The sequence below is a fragment of the Simochromis diagramma genome, unplaced genomic scaffold, assembly GCF_900408965.1.
Source record: "Simochromis diagramma unplaced genomic scaffold, fSimDia1.1 OVJJ01000483.1, whole genome shotgun sequence".
Classification (NCBI taxonomy): domain Eukaryota; kingdom Metazoa; phylum Chordata; class Actinopteri; order Cichliformes; family Cichlidae; genus Simochromis; species Simochromis diagramma.
The window spans coordinates 5842006-5859391 of NW_024386835.1; the positions used below are offsets into that span (position 1 = coordinate 5842006).

Sequence of the window (17386 nt, forward strand, 5' to 3'; positions counted from 1 at the left end):
GGAAATATGTAACACTTTGAGGTTACAGGAAGGAAATCAGCTCAGTTAGTTCACGGTTCCGTGCATTCAAATGTCTGAAAGAATTACAGTTTACGTGTGCAAAAAGGCATCATGGCTGAGAAAACATAACTCTTTTGATCAACAGAGTTATAATATTAGACCGCCTCAATTCTGAATATTAAAGTCATTGGTCAATGTTTTAATTTAAAATAACTACTGTTCCCTCACAGGACTGTTGTCGCACTGATAGAAATGCAGATGTGGCATGCATTTCTCTCTAAAACTTACCCACATAGTATAAGTTGCCAGAAATTTATTACTAGTGCTGTCAGCGTTAATCTCGTTAAAATGACGTTAACGGCATAACCGCATTAACGCTGCAAATCTCCGTTATCAAGTTGACGCGGATCACCCCGTGCATGGGGCTGGACGGCGCTAACGCGTTAACGGGCTAACCGCACTAATGCATTGACGTCGTGCAGCCCCACGCACGGCTTGTCAACTCGCTAACGGAGATTTGCGACGTTAATGCGGTTATGGCGTTTTCATGAGATTAACCCTGGATCCGGGTGACCAGATTTAAAATTGCTCAAACAGGGTATTTTGAATTTTAATTACCCTCATCTATTTTAAACATAACCTACTCTCATCAGTTCTGACTGACAGCTCATTTATATATATTTATGTCTAAACTTTGCTGTTGTCTTTAAACCTGCACGAAAGATCTTATGGGCGGGTTCTGTATCTTCGTTTGCATTGCATGTTTGTGTTGTTTGTGTGGCATCCACACTCTTTGTTTGCTTCCCACATGAATGCGTAAAAACATCAAAGAGAATATTTTCGAAAGTTGTCATACTTCAGGATGAAGCCTTGGCATGACACATTCTGCACACTGAATACTAACACCAAGGTTGTGCCCTTCTACCAACTGTATATTTTAGTCCTTGTGGCATTGATGAACAAAGCCTTCTTTTCACTGAAGTCCCGAGGAGAAGCTCAATCCATAATGCAAAATAAGAGTTCTGGGATGCCGTTTGATGCCTGACCTTCGAGGGTGGTTCTCCCAGGATTTTTGATGGCACTTGTCAAAGTGTGGACCTTTTGTACTTTCCGGTGAGAAGCCTGAACTCCTCTTCTTTTCCTAACTAAGGCAACATGAAATTAAAAAGAAAGCTGTCCACAGAGAGACTTTTTTTGTCCAAGCACTGATCATACTCCTCTGTGTGGAGTCTATTATATCACAGAGTCCACATAGGACAAAACAGTGAGTGGACGGACTGCTTTGAAAGGCCTGGGGTCAAAAGATTTGTAATCCCACGCTGTCATAGTTTCTGTAACACTGCAGGTGTTATAAAACCAGCAGGAATATGAATGAGTGGGAGATTGCCATGATTGAAATGTCCTAAAGCAACTCTGTGCCTTTGTAATATCCTCCAAGGTGTGGGAGAGGCAAAAGAGAGCGAAAGTAGGACACTCGGGCGTAAAGCAGAGACAACAAGGTGGAGCTGCTTGCTACTTTGCTGGCCTGAGCCTGCATACAAGTTGCCCTCAGGCACTGGTTCACAATCAGTATATTTTGTCCTGATTTGCAATGCTGCATGGCAAAGCCTTATCCTCAGCTCCGTGTGCTCTCCGTGGGTATAATATGTGTGTGTGTGTGTGTGTGTGTGTGGGTGTCTTTCACAAAACAGCTTAGGTTTTCTTGTCACTTAACAAGGAAAGCATGACATGATTATATGAGTTCATAACAGACAGAAATGTTGAAACACTTTTTCTTTGTATATCTTCCAGAAGAGCTCCCCCAACTCAGATTGAGGCTTCTGAGAAATGAGCTGCCAATGTAAGTCCCTTGGCTGACCTCAGCGCTTCGCTGGTAATGTTGCTTTTAAATTAATTAAACTGACTGAAAGTTATAATTGAGTACACAAACACTCGTGCATGCACAGAGTCATAACCTTGTACCCCAAACCTATCCCTCACTTCACCTCACTACCCATCAGGGACAGGGTTTGCCGCTGACATACACTAATTTATTAGCAGCTAATTGCTATCCCTTGCAGACATTCTGGTGGGACATCAAAGGATGACACTCCTCAGGAGAAACGATTGAAATTCAAATTTCAAACAATACCCTTTCCCTCTGTATGGTGCTACGGACTCGCCGCCTTTGGTTTTAGTTTGTCATCCCAAGTGCATGGAAGGCTTAAGGCTCTATCAATAATGGATGAGGATTTGAGACTTTACAGTGGGTTTTCCAGGAGATTCGGTGCTTCCATTTAAAGCCCTGCAAGACTGGCACTCTGTATACCTGGAAACTGCTGTTGTCGCTTTGAAGCAGTTCTTGAGGCAGTATATTCGCTCAGTGCTGCTTACAGAAAAAGATAAGAAGCTGTAACTTTCAGAGAAGCACCGCAGCTGTACACATGGGATTTTAGGGTGAAGTCTATGCTGCGGTCTTTCATAGTGCATTCACTTCTAAAAGCATGCTGTAGCAAGCTGAGGCCCACACAACAAAAGCACTGCAAAAACGTCCCATTTGTATCATAATATGACCCGGTGTGAAATGCAGCCTGTTTTCTGTTCTTAGCTGACAGGAGTGGCACCCAGTGTGGTCTTTTGTTTCAAGGTTTGACTCAAGACTAGATAACAAAGACACTGCAAAAGCATTGCGTTTGTGTCATATTGTCCTGTAAACATTGCAATGATTGATTTTGTGTGGACAGCTTGGGGCAGTTCAAAAATCTGTTGACTATCTGGTATTATTTAATGGCGATCATATAGTATGTTTCCCACTTACAAACTATGAGAATTAGCAGACACATCATTTGCATTTTGTTTACTAGGCAATTATAAAATCAGCTTTCAGCATTTACGCTTTGTTTCTTCGCCAACTCTGGAGGGAAAAGCTAAGTCATTAGTAGCTAAATGCTTTATATGCTAGTCAATGACTTTGTGTTAATGGTGGTAAATATTCAGCTTTTTGGGGGCACATTTACTGTAACCGTGGCTAGAAATTCAACTACTGAAGACCGTGAGTAATAAGCTTAGGCCCTAGAGACTGTTCGACGACCTCCTGTGTATTTCCTGAATGGTTGGCGAGGAGTTGTTGGAGGCTGCTGGCTGTCGCTGAGTGAAATGGGTAGCAGAGAGAATTCTGCACCAAAAACTTCTTTGTGATTACTTTAGGGGCTAGCGGATTGCCAAGGTCTCCCTTTGTTTACATGAAAGATGTTGGCTTATGTGCAAACATTTGCTAATTAAACACCAAGCTATAATGAAACAGAGAGCACTCTCCTTCAAAATAAAAGCTGTGCCTTACACTGAAACCAACAAATTTCAAAAGATCCACTTTTTACTTATTTGTCCTATACCCATCACAGTTTCACTACAATTTAGTGAGTAGCTGGCAAGTGTTTTGCAGACAAATCAGCGTCTTCTATGGGCAACATCAGCAATCTGCAACAACCAAAGAAATCACAAGGAAGTTTTCAGTGGAGCACCATCTCAAAGAGTACCTCTTTTTGACCAATTTCACCTAGCGATTTCCAGCAACCTCCAGTTACCTATCAAAGTCTATCAGGGAATACACATTTTTCCTAGCAACCGGTATTTACCAGTATGTCTCTAACTGATCTCTAGCCCTGTGTGGTTGGGGCTTTAGCCATGTACCTGCCAGCAGCCACTCACAGCTAATCTGGGAACACAAATTTTTCCCGACCAAGCCAGGGTGGCTAGCATTAGCATCAATCATTAAAACAGACAGTTGTGTCTGTTTTAATAGGTAACTGCTTATGGACCCTACAGAGATGGCTTTCAACCCATGCAAACATTCCCATGCAGAGCTTCAGAAAGTCAACACCGCCTAGCTCAACTCTGCATGGGTCAGATGCCGATTGATTGACAAGTGGGCTGAAACAGGAAAGAGAGTGACAGTAATAGAAGAACAAACAACAACAAAAATCAGTGATTATAAAAATAAAAAAAGCACAGACAGTAGCTACAGTGGACATTTTTCATTGTTTTTAACACTCGGCTTCACTTCAGCTCTTTGTATTTTGTAACTTTGCTCCTCTGTGGAGTTGGCTGGAGGATCAGCACCACATCCTTTCGATACTTCCTCTTTCTGGCAACAGGCGTTCCCTGCTGTCTGCCGATGCAGTGCCAACGGAGAACTATGTTGAACCCATAAAACACTCTGTAGAACTGAAGCCCTCAGAGGTGGATAATAATATTTTCTCACTAGGATTGCAAGTCAGCAGCCTCTCATGTGTCCGTGCCAGGATGTTGTAATCGGTGGAAAAGTGAGTTACATTTTAGACGTCTCATAAAAACAGCACAGTTGGGCATTCATTCATTCATTCATTAGGGTCACATTCATTGCAAACATGTTAGTTGATGTAAACCTGCAGGGAAGGTTAGCCACACTCACCAAACATTGTGTAAATTCAATATTATGTGTGTTGCACAGTGTTTGAAATATTGACGTTTAAAATTAGATGATTTTAATTAGATTCAAACTGTATTTTTGACAATGTCCATTATATCCTGATTGTTTCTTGCGTGCTTTCCTCTTCTTACATAACTCAGTTTATTTGGGTTTTTGCCACATTTAATCAACTAAGAAATTCATCCTAAGGAACATTTCTCATTATTCTAGAAATGTCTATAATTTGAAGGGTTGTTTCTCATTCTTATTTTTGGTTAAATAAATTCAATTATCTGCCTATTTAAGCTTGTTGATTCTCTCGGAAACAGGTTGCCCTGTTTTTCTACCAGTTTATTTCCTTATACATATATATATGGTATAGAGACAAAAATGACCGTAGATATCGACTTTTAGTACAAATCTGGCATAACTGTGTAATGTAATAATGTTAAGCCGTGAAAATAGAGAAACCGCAGTTGTAATATTTAGCATTGTGTCTGCAATGTCGCATCTTTGTGCAGAGCAGGGGTTGTTAAAATAAAATGCCTTGTATTTGGCACTTTCTCCATTTGGTCCTTTTAATGGAAGTTTTACACTGTGTCCATATTTAAATGAAGGATTAGGACACAGCATATATCCAAAAGCTGACTAGCTCTCATATACTCAGTGTATATACCCCTAAAAACATACACAAAGACGATGCAGTCTTTATGTTTTCTTATATCACGTCACACATACACACAGAGAAATGCATTAGTATGCAGATATGGCCCTTGACATTTATACTCACAGGCAAATGAACAGACACTTCTTCAGGCCAACACATAGGCACACATGTTCACACATACAGCCACTTTCCTGCAGAAACAGTGGTCCTGCCAGCTGTGTTGCTGTGGTAAGGAGATAACAGGAAACTCCAATCACAGGTCTTCTCTCAATCCATTCCATAACACCCCTGATGGGAGTCTCCCTGGAGTGGAGGATGAGAGGGTATAGCAGACATCACACTAACAATAGGCCATGCTAGAGGTGTTGAAATTGGATCTAAAGTTTGCATTCGACACAGGCTTCTGTATCGTACCTGTGTACCAAAAGTGCACTGATAAAAAATTAACCACACAAATCTTTTTTTCAATTCAAGCAGCATTTAACAAGAAATAATATGAACAATGACGGCTTTGTGAAGAAAGGAGGAAAAGGGGTGCAACTGCAGTACTGAAACATTGTGATCAAAACTGAGCACGCTCTGAGAAGGTAGGATTGAGAGCGGGGCTGCAGTGCACAGTCATGATTGATGCATTACTCTGCCCTAGTTGTCTGCACACAAGAACAGGAAGACTGTGGCAATTTTACCCAATCCCAGTGTAAAACTTCTTTTGTCTCTTCACTTTCCCACTCCTGTTTTGTCTCTCTATGCACTTGCAATATGAAGAGCTCATCCTTTGCTATTAAAAAGCCTCTTATGTGTGCAGACAGTAAGAAGCAAGCGTGAAAATCATTTTTAGCATTAAAGGGCTCTTACTGTCCTACACATAGAATATAAACTATCTCTTCCAGAGAATACAGATTATTTCATCCCATTTCCTGCTGCCTTTTAATATGCTGCACACAATCACATCGTAACTGTGACATGCACCATTCCGCTTTTCTATCCTTTGTTGCTAGATACCTAAAAAGCAAAAATGAAATGCTGTTTCATCCCCAGAGATGAGATGTACTTCTGCCTCTGAAATCTGTTTATTTTTAGAAGAGTCACTTGAGACAAAACATTTGCTAAATGTATATGGTCTAATATATCAGGATGAATTTGCTTAGAAATGCACATCCCTTCTTGTCAAGGTCAATATCTTCTCTGACTCAGAAATCCTATTAGTGGAGATCCACATTACCTGCTTTAGTGCAGTTTAATAGGGTAATGAGTCTCAGTGGTGATATTCAAACACAGAGGGAAGGAAACCTCACGGGAAATTGTTGATTAAGAAGAGTTATAAAGTACTAAAATGCCTTAATTTGTAAATCACACCCTAAAAACGACTCAAAAGAGTAATAGAACTTTTTCAGCCTTTGTGGATTGTAGATACAAAGATGCAGCACTGAACTTGGATTACTTTTTTTTTGTGAATTTCAAAATTATGGAAATACTTGCCGTATTTTTCAGACTATAAGGCGCACCGAATTATAAGGCACATTACGTGAAATAAAACAGTCAGATAAGCCAAACTTTATTCAACTCATTCTTCTTGCTTCCTCCACTTCCGTACCATTCATTCATTAATGTTGAATTGCTATTGCAGTATATTAATGACTAACCTCGTATTCTGGATGGATTATCTCAGTTGTTCTCCTGACTGAAGTTTGGTCCGTTTACAGCATCCTGCCATGCGATTGCATTTTTTTCTCTAACCATCGGGAACCTTCACATTAACTTTTATCGAGTGGAAAAAAGTTAGCGTTCATCCTCCAGCTTCACTGTGTTTATGTTATGTTAATATAGCTGTGTCGCTAGCGATCACATAGCACATCATTAAATAACAGCTAGCCCAACTTCAGTAACTCTATAAACATCAGTACTGTTTAGTTTTCTGTCTTCATTTATGTTGGAAGTGGTATCAGAGCTGTACGTTTGAATTTTTTCAGAAATCTCTCAGTCAGAACATGCTATATCATGTTTAGGTGGAAACTAACGAGCTAACTTCCTGCTAACTTCTAACTCCGTTAAATTGAATAAAATCTGTTTTAATGGATGCCTGGATGTTAAACATAATTGTTACACCTGATAAAGCAGCAATGCTGATCATTTTGTTAAAGATGAAAGAATTTAGACAGTTTTTAATTCTCAGTGATGCCGTATTGTTCGTTGGGCTTTGGGACCTGAAGCGGACTGAGTTTTGGACTCAGATAACTCAGAGTCTGCGAGGCTCCTGACTAGGTTAGCCGTAATGCTCCAACAATCCATTAAGCCGTGTGGCCTTGTAGCTTACCAAAGTCGTACTAAAACATTTTTTGACAGATTTTTGAGCACCGTGTACCACATAAAATCGTTTCGAGGTCAGTAAGCACAACCAGAATTCATACATAAGGCACACCGGATTATAAGGCGCACTGTCGATTTTTGAGAAATTACGGTATGCCCTTTTTTAATTCAAACTCAATAGATTTACTGTGTATATCTGAACAGAAATAATACAAGTTACAGCTGAATATGTACAGGACCTATGCCATTTGTATCAGTCTCTCTTTAACTGTTGTTGGCATCCCAATACATCAGATCAAAAGGGCGAATGCGACTGTAATGATTATGCTTAGCACCAGTGTGATAAGATTTTTGTTTCGATGATAAGACAGGAGAAAATGATGAAGGTTTGACATTTTAATGTGTTAAGCTTTTAAGGTCAATTTTATAATTTTCTGAAAAAAACAAAATTGTCTTGCTTGCATTATTAAACAGTATAACTCAGGGGTAGAAAGAGGCATTTTGATCATAGGTCACTGTATCAAGCTATGGTTTGGTATAGGTCAACTAGATGACAGCCTAGGGCAGGGGTCGGCAACCTGTGGCTCTGGAGCCGCATACGGCTCTTTAGTCCTTTTAGTGCGGCTCCGCGTGGTTTGGGAAAATTTTTTTTTTTTTTTTTAAGTAATTAGCTGAAGTGTATTTTATTTATGTTAGTTCTTTTTTAACTTGTAGTTCTAAATTGGAAGATATTTGTGATATTGAAATATAAATATAAAATTATATTCTATTAGTTTTTCATCGCTCAAAATAAGCGTCACACTTGTGGAAGCCGATATACCCGTCGAAACGCCGTGCATTTATCGAGACTTTCAACCCCAGGTAAGCCAATAATGGATCTTCGGATCCATGTTATGTCAGCAGCTGTTCTCCACCATGAACTATGTTAAAAACAAACACCGCTCACGCCTCACAGATGACAACTTACAGTCCTGCGTAAAGATGAAAGTGACTTCGTACAGCCCCGATTTGCAGATGCTGTGCGCAGAGGTTCAGGAGCAGAGGTCCCATTGTAAAGATATCACAGCAGACCCGACGATGTTTGCATGAACACGCTTTTCAGCATCTTTTTATTGACCACTTTTCACACATGGTTGCTGTACGTATACAGCCGGTGTTAAAGCTCACAGCCCGACACACACCAACACAACAGCATAGATGGCACAGACATTAAGGCGGCGAGGCGTGATTGCAGGTGCCGCTCAGGTGCGTCCGCCTCCCCTGCAGCGGCGCTGCAGACCACGCCCCGCCACACACATTAACCAGGTAAAATACATATTTAGGCAGAATTTTGTAAATTTTGCCTTTAGACAACAATTCTGATGGCAAAAGAGCCAAACGAGACAGGCGCAAAAAAAAAAGAAAAAAAAAAAAAAAAGAATTTTGTAAATATCTATTTTTCATTTTTCAGCAGCATAGTGCTTTTTTTCCAATTGTTTTTTAAAAGTCAGGTCCAGGCTCCAAAAGTCCAAAGGCGATATAAGGGTGGCGGCTCACAACAGTTTTTGTTTGCTACATGGATCATTTTAGTTCAGCGTCTTTCCTTTTGTTATGTTTCTTTAAGAGTTCAAAATGTGTTAATTACATAAATAAAATGTAATTTTCTCCATAGCACTTCATGGATTTAAGCAACACACCTTAGTTGTTCACACAAAGCATAAAGGCAAATATATATATATATATATACAGTGTTATCTTCATTTTAGATGTCAAAAAGTATTTGCGGCTCCCAGTGTTTTCTTTTGCGTGGAAATCGCGTCCAAATAGCTCTTTCGGTGCTAAAGGTTGCTGACCCCTGGCCTAGTGTGTCAACAATTGGATGTGTGCATAGGGGGGGCGTGGGGGGATATTTGCTGCTACTTGTGTTACCCTACATCTGACATATAGTGCAAAATGTATATTATCAGAAACACTGTTATATTATAATACTGAAAGGAGACTGCAGGAAGACATTCTGCAGATGCTGACTGCCAGTGTTGCCCACACTGCTGATTACTGAGCTGAGGATCATGTATGAGTAACAAGCTTCCTGTTGTTCCCTGCAAAAATGACTGTAATGTGATTCAGTTCAGTCAGGCCACCGATCAGTTCCTGCATCAGGACAGATGAGTCCCCCCCTTCCTTCTCCCCTAGAATTCCCGGCAGCAGCTTCATTGCCTCCATTAAATGAGAGCTCATCGAATTATGCCTCCTTTGCTTTTGCGAGTTTCAAAAATATAGAAAAGCTTGTGCTGCTACACAGTAAATTTACTGACTGTCCATTGAGGGAACCATGCTTCCAGATTGCTTGTTGTTCAGTGGACTGTGGCTTGATTCCTCATGAGCACAATTGGGATGTTAGCATTGTCACCGATGCATTTCTATCACATTGAATCTCGTGGCCTGACTGGGACCTTTCTGTGTGGAGTCTGAATGTTCTCCATGTTCCTGCTGATGTACTCTGGCTTCCTCCCACATTTCAAAAACATGATTTAAAGGCTAACAGGTGATTCCAAACTAGCCTTACATGTAAAGCTGAGTATGAATGTTTGCCTGTCTCTCTGTGTCAGCTCTGTGATGGTCGGGTAACTCATCCAGAGTATACCCTGCCAGTAGTGACAGGGCTCCTTGTTAAGTTTTAAGGATTTTAGTACGAGCACATGTGTTTTGAGCTTGAGTATCAGTGAGTCAGTAGGTTTAACGAATACAAAAAATAATAATCTTCTGAAATAAAAAATAATGTTACTGGTGTAAGGTAGATGTTTGTCATCTGATACTGATAGCTAGGCTGTAATGATATAATGACCATGATTTACATACATCCAAAATGACAAACAAGTTATTGCCATGTGTTCAGTAGTCACGTGTCAGCAAAACCTCAATTATGGAGACCCACCAGAGTCTAATCTGGGATTGGCACAGCCTTAAAACAATCTGATCCTGTGTCAGTGTCCCTCAGGCTGTTTCCGCTGAGTTATATCTTATTACATCTTATTTAAATACCTTAGTTATTTACAATTATTTGTGTGCATCTGACACAATATATAACTTCATATATTACTTTTAACTCAAAATCAATGTGTTTATACATATTTAGACAAGTAAGTTTAATTTAACTGGTTTGCAGTGGCAGTTCAAATGTAATTCAAACCCAATGTTTGGATCTAGACGTTTGGCACATTGATTCACTGTGTCTAATAGCTGTTGTGGCTTAAAGCAACTAAGTCACCTTCATCTCCTGGAAGTAAAAATATTCCTGAACCCTTTGTTCAGGGACACTTGCAGAAACTTGGGGCTGCTATGTTATGAATTTGTCAAGTCTAAACTACTAGCAAATAACTGCCAGCAGTACTGAGAAAATATTCATGCTAATCTTTTAAGTTACTTTCATGACACAAGCCGTGCATTTATTTTTATGCTCTCTGCTTTATGCATATTTTAGCCTGTGGCTGAATTCACTCAGTATGCATTATATAGTACCATTTATTTACTTATTCCCCAATGTAATGCACCACATTTTCCAACTTTTAGAATGACCCTTTATGCAGCTGTCAGTGATGATGCAAAATGATGATGAATAGTGCCTGAAATGTCAGTGAGTCAACAAGAGTATTTTGCTTAAAATGTTTTTTGGACCCAACCATACCAAATGTTGCTAAAATACTATAGTCATTATTATTAGACATAGCTCTTAATAAATCTGTGTATATTTATATGCCTCTTTACTCTGGCATACAGTCAGCTTGCCTTTTGTGAAAGCATGTTTTTTTAACCTTCATCCATGTGATTTTGGCAGCAGCAGCTATGTAAAGGCTGCATCTCATGTTTTCTAAATGTCAAGGCTCTGTTGAGATACAACATGTAGCATCTCTGCCTTTCCTGCTGACTTTTTGACATGACAGTGGCTCGTCCCAGTGCTACCGACGGGTTGATAACTTGACAGACTGCCATTAGGGTATTACTGTGATGTCGCATGGGGATTGTGAGTCATGAACACAGGGTTGACCCACTTCCTGATGATCCCACACCTCCTAACAGGAAGTGGCATTCACTTTTAAAGCAAAAAAAACCTGCACTGATGCTTCCTGTGTGTGGGGTCAAGGCTGTATGCGTATGTCAGACTGAAGCATGGCCGTTGTGTTTAACACCAAGGACATTTTGAGTAGGTGAAGTTTGAAGCATATCCCGGTGGAATTTATAGCTGCGCTGTGGATGTTCATAACAGTCTGTGGTTGACAGCTCCGAGCTCATACACATGCAATGCAGCAGCTCACAGAGAGCACAGGATGTCACTAAGATGAAGCTACGCACTGAGGGCTTTAAGCTGTTTTTTAATCTTTCACATTTGACAAAGTTTACTCTTGATCACTCTGGAAATCCATCAAATAGGCAACAATGGGGCTTCCAGTGTAACCAGTGGACCAGCATCTCCTTTTCTCCCAATTGTTCATATATTTATAACAAGTTAGTAAAGGGGTAAGTCACTGTCAAAAGAAAGAGATGGCCGTCTCATATATTTTTGCAAACCATCTATTTTTTGCCCTTTACATCCTGTTTATTATCTACATACAGTCAGTCAGGTTTAGCCTGATTAAACCGAGTGGCTAAATACTGAGGACACCAGTAAGGATACCAGGGTGTTTTTGCCTTTGTAGTACATCCTGGTGTACAAAATGGTTCTCTTTGTGTGAGAACATGTACTTGAATGGTGTCTTTGCATTCAAGCATTTAATATACATTCATAAAAACATGCTAGTCTCTCTGTGTTTGCATGCACATCTCACTGTCTGTTTGCATTAGTCCTTCAGATTTGCCCTAAATCCAGAGATAGAGGCCACAGCTGCAGCCCACAACCCTCTTTGTGCTTCACTGTGCACAGCATATTCATTTCTATGTTAGTTACAAATATGAAAATATACAAAGTTTTAGTAAGCAATGTCCATTTCTTCTGCGAAGACTTGGTTTCAGATTACAAATATCACAAGGTTCAAAGAGAATATAAGTTCACAGTTGTTTTTGTGTCTTTTGAGTTTTGTATTTTAGCTTATCTCTAAATGTTCTATCAAAGTTTCTTAAAAATAGTTTAATGACTGGCTGAAGTTGATCATGAACTTTATTAATATTACATTTTAATCCTACAACAATGGAGTTTCCATCCAGTTGTCCTTGTTTTTACAGTTACAGGTATGTTGTCCCAAAAGATCGTCAGGGAATCATCCACAAGTCCAACACATGATAACCATTGATCCTTATCCGGTCGTTAAGTGATGACGTGACGAATCCTACTTCCGGGCCTAAAGTAGTCTGCGTTTAATATGGCTTTTGTGTTGTTAACATGTTTAATGATTTGTATTTTCTTCTATTTAATCTCAAAAAGCTCCTAAAACAGTCAGTGATCACTGTTGACCTCCCTCGGCTTTTATTACCGCTAATCATTTATTTAAGCTCAGTTTTTAAAACCTTAGGATGTAACTACAGCCCAGCCCATGCAGCAGTATATGAATGACTAACCTCGTAATGTGGATGGATTATCTCAGTTGTTCTCCTGGCTGAAGTTTGGTCCTTTTACTTTTTTTTTTTTTTTTTAAAGTAAACAAGTTTACATATAAAATGCACATACACATACAATTACATATACAAAACCATGAGCACATACAAAAAGGAGAAACAAGGAGGAAAATCTAGCATCTGAGTCCACACAACGTTCACAAGACTTACAGTTTTAATTCGTTCCAGGGGAAAACTTTCCCAAGTTTCAGGTCCATTGTTCGTCTTCTCCGCAGGTCTGTAATGATATGTTTACTCACCACATCACTACTTATCATCTTTTGTTCAAGTACTCCTTTGGCACGAGTTTTCCAAATATGTGTGTTTATTACACACATTACTAACCAAAAGAGTCTCCTTTTGTCATCACACATTTTTTTCTTTAAACAAACCATATTTAACTGCTTTAATATTAACATCCACATCATAGCCAATCTCTGTCATCTTCTGCCTGATCTCAGTTGTCCTATAACAATCCAATAGAAGATGTTCTAGGGTCTCATCTTCATCACAGTCTGTCATAGGACATTTCATGGTGGTAACAAAGCAACTCCATTGTACCACCGCTCTCACAGGGAGGCGCCCGAGCGAGATGAGCCATACCACGTCTCTCATGCTTTCAGATAATAATTTGTCTTGTATATTTTTAACTATTGAAAGGTTTTCATCTTCATTTGCATACTTATATTGAATTACACCTTCATTTTTGGTTTCATTAATTTTTTTATAGATATTTTTCGTATTATCTTGGAGAATATTTAAACTATATTGTTCCCATTGACTTGATAAGTCACCAAACATAAGTCTGTGGTATGGAACGCCCGCTCTGGCCCTGCCTCTTTTCTTTTGCCACAATTGCTCCTTCCCTCGAACCCACGGGGCACCCCGAGAAATTGCGCTTTGAGTAATTTTTATAAAAGGAATTCACAAAACAATCTCTAAGTCTGGGGCTCCCAAACCCCCGTGCTTCTTACTCTTGTACAAAAATTTTCTCTTAGTCACTTCTCGATTGGATCCCCAGATAAATTTAATGCACATCTTACTTATTTTCATTACAGTTGTTCTCGGAGGAGGAAAAATTGCGGCAAGGAAAAGAAGTTTCGAAATTATGTGTGTTTTTACAATATTAATACGTGTTTTATAATTTGTATCTTTATTTTCCCATTTCATAATTTCCATTTTAATTTCATTTTCTTTCTTATTCCAATTTAGTAAACTAGAGTCAGTATTATCAATCCATATACCTAAAATTTTAATCTCCCTACATAGAGAGATCATCATTTTAGGTTGTCTGGTCGGATGTCCAAGCCACACCCCTTCAGTTTTGTCTTGGTTCAGCTTGGCACCTGATGCCTGTTCGTAATGGTGTAATATCTCCATAACTGAAGACAGTTCATTTTGGTTTCTAATTATCACCGTCACGTCATCTGCATACGCCAAAGCTGCGATTTTAAGGGATTTATCAAGGACGTATCCCTTGATCCGTTTATCATCATTTATCCTTTGGTCCTTTTACAGCATCCTGCCATGCGATTACATTTGTTCCTGACCACCGAGAACACTCACGTTAACTTTTATCGAATGGAAAAAAAGTTAGTTTGTTTATATTATGCTAACATAGCTGTGTAGCTAGCGGTCACGTAGCACATATACCAGCATATACCATATATACCATACACATATACCAGCTAGCCAAACTTCAGTAACCCTACAAACGTCACTGCTGTTTAGTTTTCTGTCTTCGTTTATGTTGGAAGTGATAACAGAGCTGTACGTTTGAATTTGTTTCCAAAACCCCGCAGTCAGGACATGCTATATTGTATTTAGTAGGGGTGCAACGATATTCGTATCGATATTGAACCGTTCGATACAGTGCTTTCGGTTCGGTACGCATATGTATCGAACAATACAACATTTGTCATTTATTTTATCAACTTTCCTTCTGACGATGCTGTCTGTGTTGAGCGCTCAGTGAATCTGTGTTCGACTACTCCGCCTAGGCTGCACTGTCGAGCGCAGATCCACTGAGCGCTCAACACAGACAGCATAGTCAGAAGGAAGAGCGCAGGGCAAGCTAGCGAGACAGAAGTTAAGCTCTACTTGCAACAGGCAAATTGAACCTCATTCAGATCTGGCGTTTGGAATTATTTTGGTTTTCATGTGACGTATGACCCTGAAGGTAAGCGAGTCATGGACTAAAGTAAAACAGTATGTTGGATGTGCCATGCAATGCTCAATTACATTGGTGTGAACTAGTGTGTTAGCGCAGTTAGCTCGTTAACGTGTTTGCCGTCTAGCCCCATGCACAGAGCGATCGGCGGTAGCTCGTTAACGGAGATTTGCCGTGTTGTGGCGTTAAGGTCATTTCAACGAGATTAACCTGAAAGCACTAGTGGGAACACAACGAATATGACTGCACATTTACCCCGACATCATCCTAGTGCAAAGACAAAAACAACAAGCATGCTACTAACTTTAGCCGAGTCATTTAGACAGCTGTTAGCACATGATTCTCCTTATGCTGCTGAGAATATAGCCCAGAAGAAGCGGATAGTATAGCTTTTATTTTGGAAAGAGCCATTTCTCTGTAATAAACTCTCTTTTCCAAAGATGAGTGATTCCTCAATCAGATACAGGGCTTGCAATATCGCTAGCCCGACGTCCCGGAGCTAGCGATTTTTTCAGTCGGGCTACCAAAATCTATCTCTTCCCTGCCCGTCGGGCTATTGTAGGAAAAATATATGTCAATGCTTTTGCATTCTTTCAGAAATGTAGCTGGGTAATTATGTCATTGGCATCGGTGAGCCACTGTCAATATGTGACATATTGAAGTCGCGTTTGAATTTGCGCTTGTTTTTTTGCTTTCACTTTGCAATCGTGCGAACTGTGTATAGAGAGCGACAGCACTGATCTGTGAGTGATGATAATTTGTGCACCAATTCCTCTGACATCGTCTTATTAATCATTAGCTTACTATGCAAACATGACAAGTGAAATCTCCCGCAGCAAGCTTAAACATGTGAGAGGTTGATCGCGCAGAGAATCGCTGAGCTTATGTGAGTGAGCGTGTAAAAGCATTTCAGTTCTGCTGAGCCAAATAAGACAGGTCAGGGTGAAGAAGTGACAGCCAAAGAAAAGCTTACCACAAAACGGAGAAGTTATGACAAATCAGACTATAAGGCAAAAAGAAAGTGCAGCTTTATGGTTTCATGGACAAAAGAACTTCTGTGGCTGCAATATGATGAGCTAAATAACCAGGGCTGCACATAAGTGGTCCGCAGGTGCGCATTCGCTGTCAAAATAAAAAACACGCACAAGGGTTAGGGTTAAATTTAAAAACTGTACTTTTGAGTTAAAATATATATTTATAATTTTAATAAATGACAAATTAAAAATGCATGAACATTTTTTTGTATCGAAAAAATATCGAACCGTGACACCAAAGTATCGAACCGAACCGAACCGTGAATTTTGTGTATCGTTGCACCCCTAGTATTTAGATAGAAGCTAGCGAGCTAACTTCCTGCTAACTTCTAACTCCGTTAAATGTCATAAATTTCGTTTTCATGGATGCCTGGATGTTAAACTCATTTGTTACACCTGGTAGAGCAGAACGCTGATCATTTTATTAAAGATGAAAGACTTTAGACAGTTTTTCGACCTTTAGTAATGCCATAGTGATCGTTTCATATATGGACCTGCAGCGGAAGTTTAGGCCCAGACCCGGCTAGTGACGTCAGACTTAACGACCGTATAACCGTCGTTGCAACATTTGCACCTGCCATGAAGCTGTAGTGCACAGTTTTTCTGCTGATGTTGATGACAGAGGTGGTTTGGAAGGCTACAGTTATAGAGTCAGCAGAGCGCTGGTGACTTTCATGCACTAAGCGCCTCAACAGCCGGCAACCCCGCTCTGTAACTTTATGTAGCCTGACACTTTGTGGCTATGACTAAGCACTTCCATGTTGCACTAATACCACTCACAGCTGATTGTGGAACATCCAGGAGGGGAGAAATTTCATGAACTGATTTCTTGTAACCGTGACACCTTTCACAGGACCACACTTAGATTCACTGAGGTCTTTAGAACAACTCATTCTCTCACGAATGTTTGTAAAGGCATATTGCATGTCGATGGGGCTGAAAACACCTGAATTCAAAGATTAAGAGGCGTGGCCCAGAACAGAACTCAATAGTTTTGAGGACATGGAAAGTTCCATCACTGCCATCAGAAGTAGTGAAGTGGTGCCACTGTCTTCCACTGACTTCCTTTCTGGCTCACAGTCTTTAGAGAAGGGCTAAAATGAGTGGGTCATCTATCACAACAGAGGGGAGAGTGGTAAATTTATAGCTGTGAAAATAGGCCAGAGCACAGCACTGATGGAATAGATAGACTGTAATTAGGACAAGGTTAGCCTGCT

The 17386-nt window shown here is 39.9% G+C and overlaps 1 protein-coding gene across 5 annotated transcripts in view; it reads left to right on the forward strand.

Moving 5' to 3' along the window:
- dlgap4b (discs, large (Drosophila) homolog-associated protein 4b) overlaps nucleotides 1-17386 on the forward strand; it is a 125693-nt gene that overhangs the window by 78652 nt on the left and 29655 nt on the right. Inside the window, exon 3 of one of the 5 annotated variants that reach the window (XM_040029011.1) lies at nucleotides 1792-1873. The exons of 1 other annotated variant lie outside the window; for it this stretch is intronic. The gene's annotated coding sequence lies outside the window, so the exon portion shown is untranslated. The remainder of the gene's footprint in view (nucleotides 1-1791; nucleotides 1874-17386) is intronic. 3 more of the 5 variants (XM_040029010.1, XM_040029014.1, XM_040029013.1) reach the window with 3 other exon arrangements.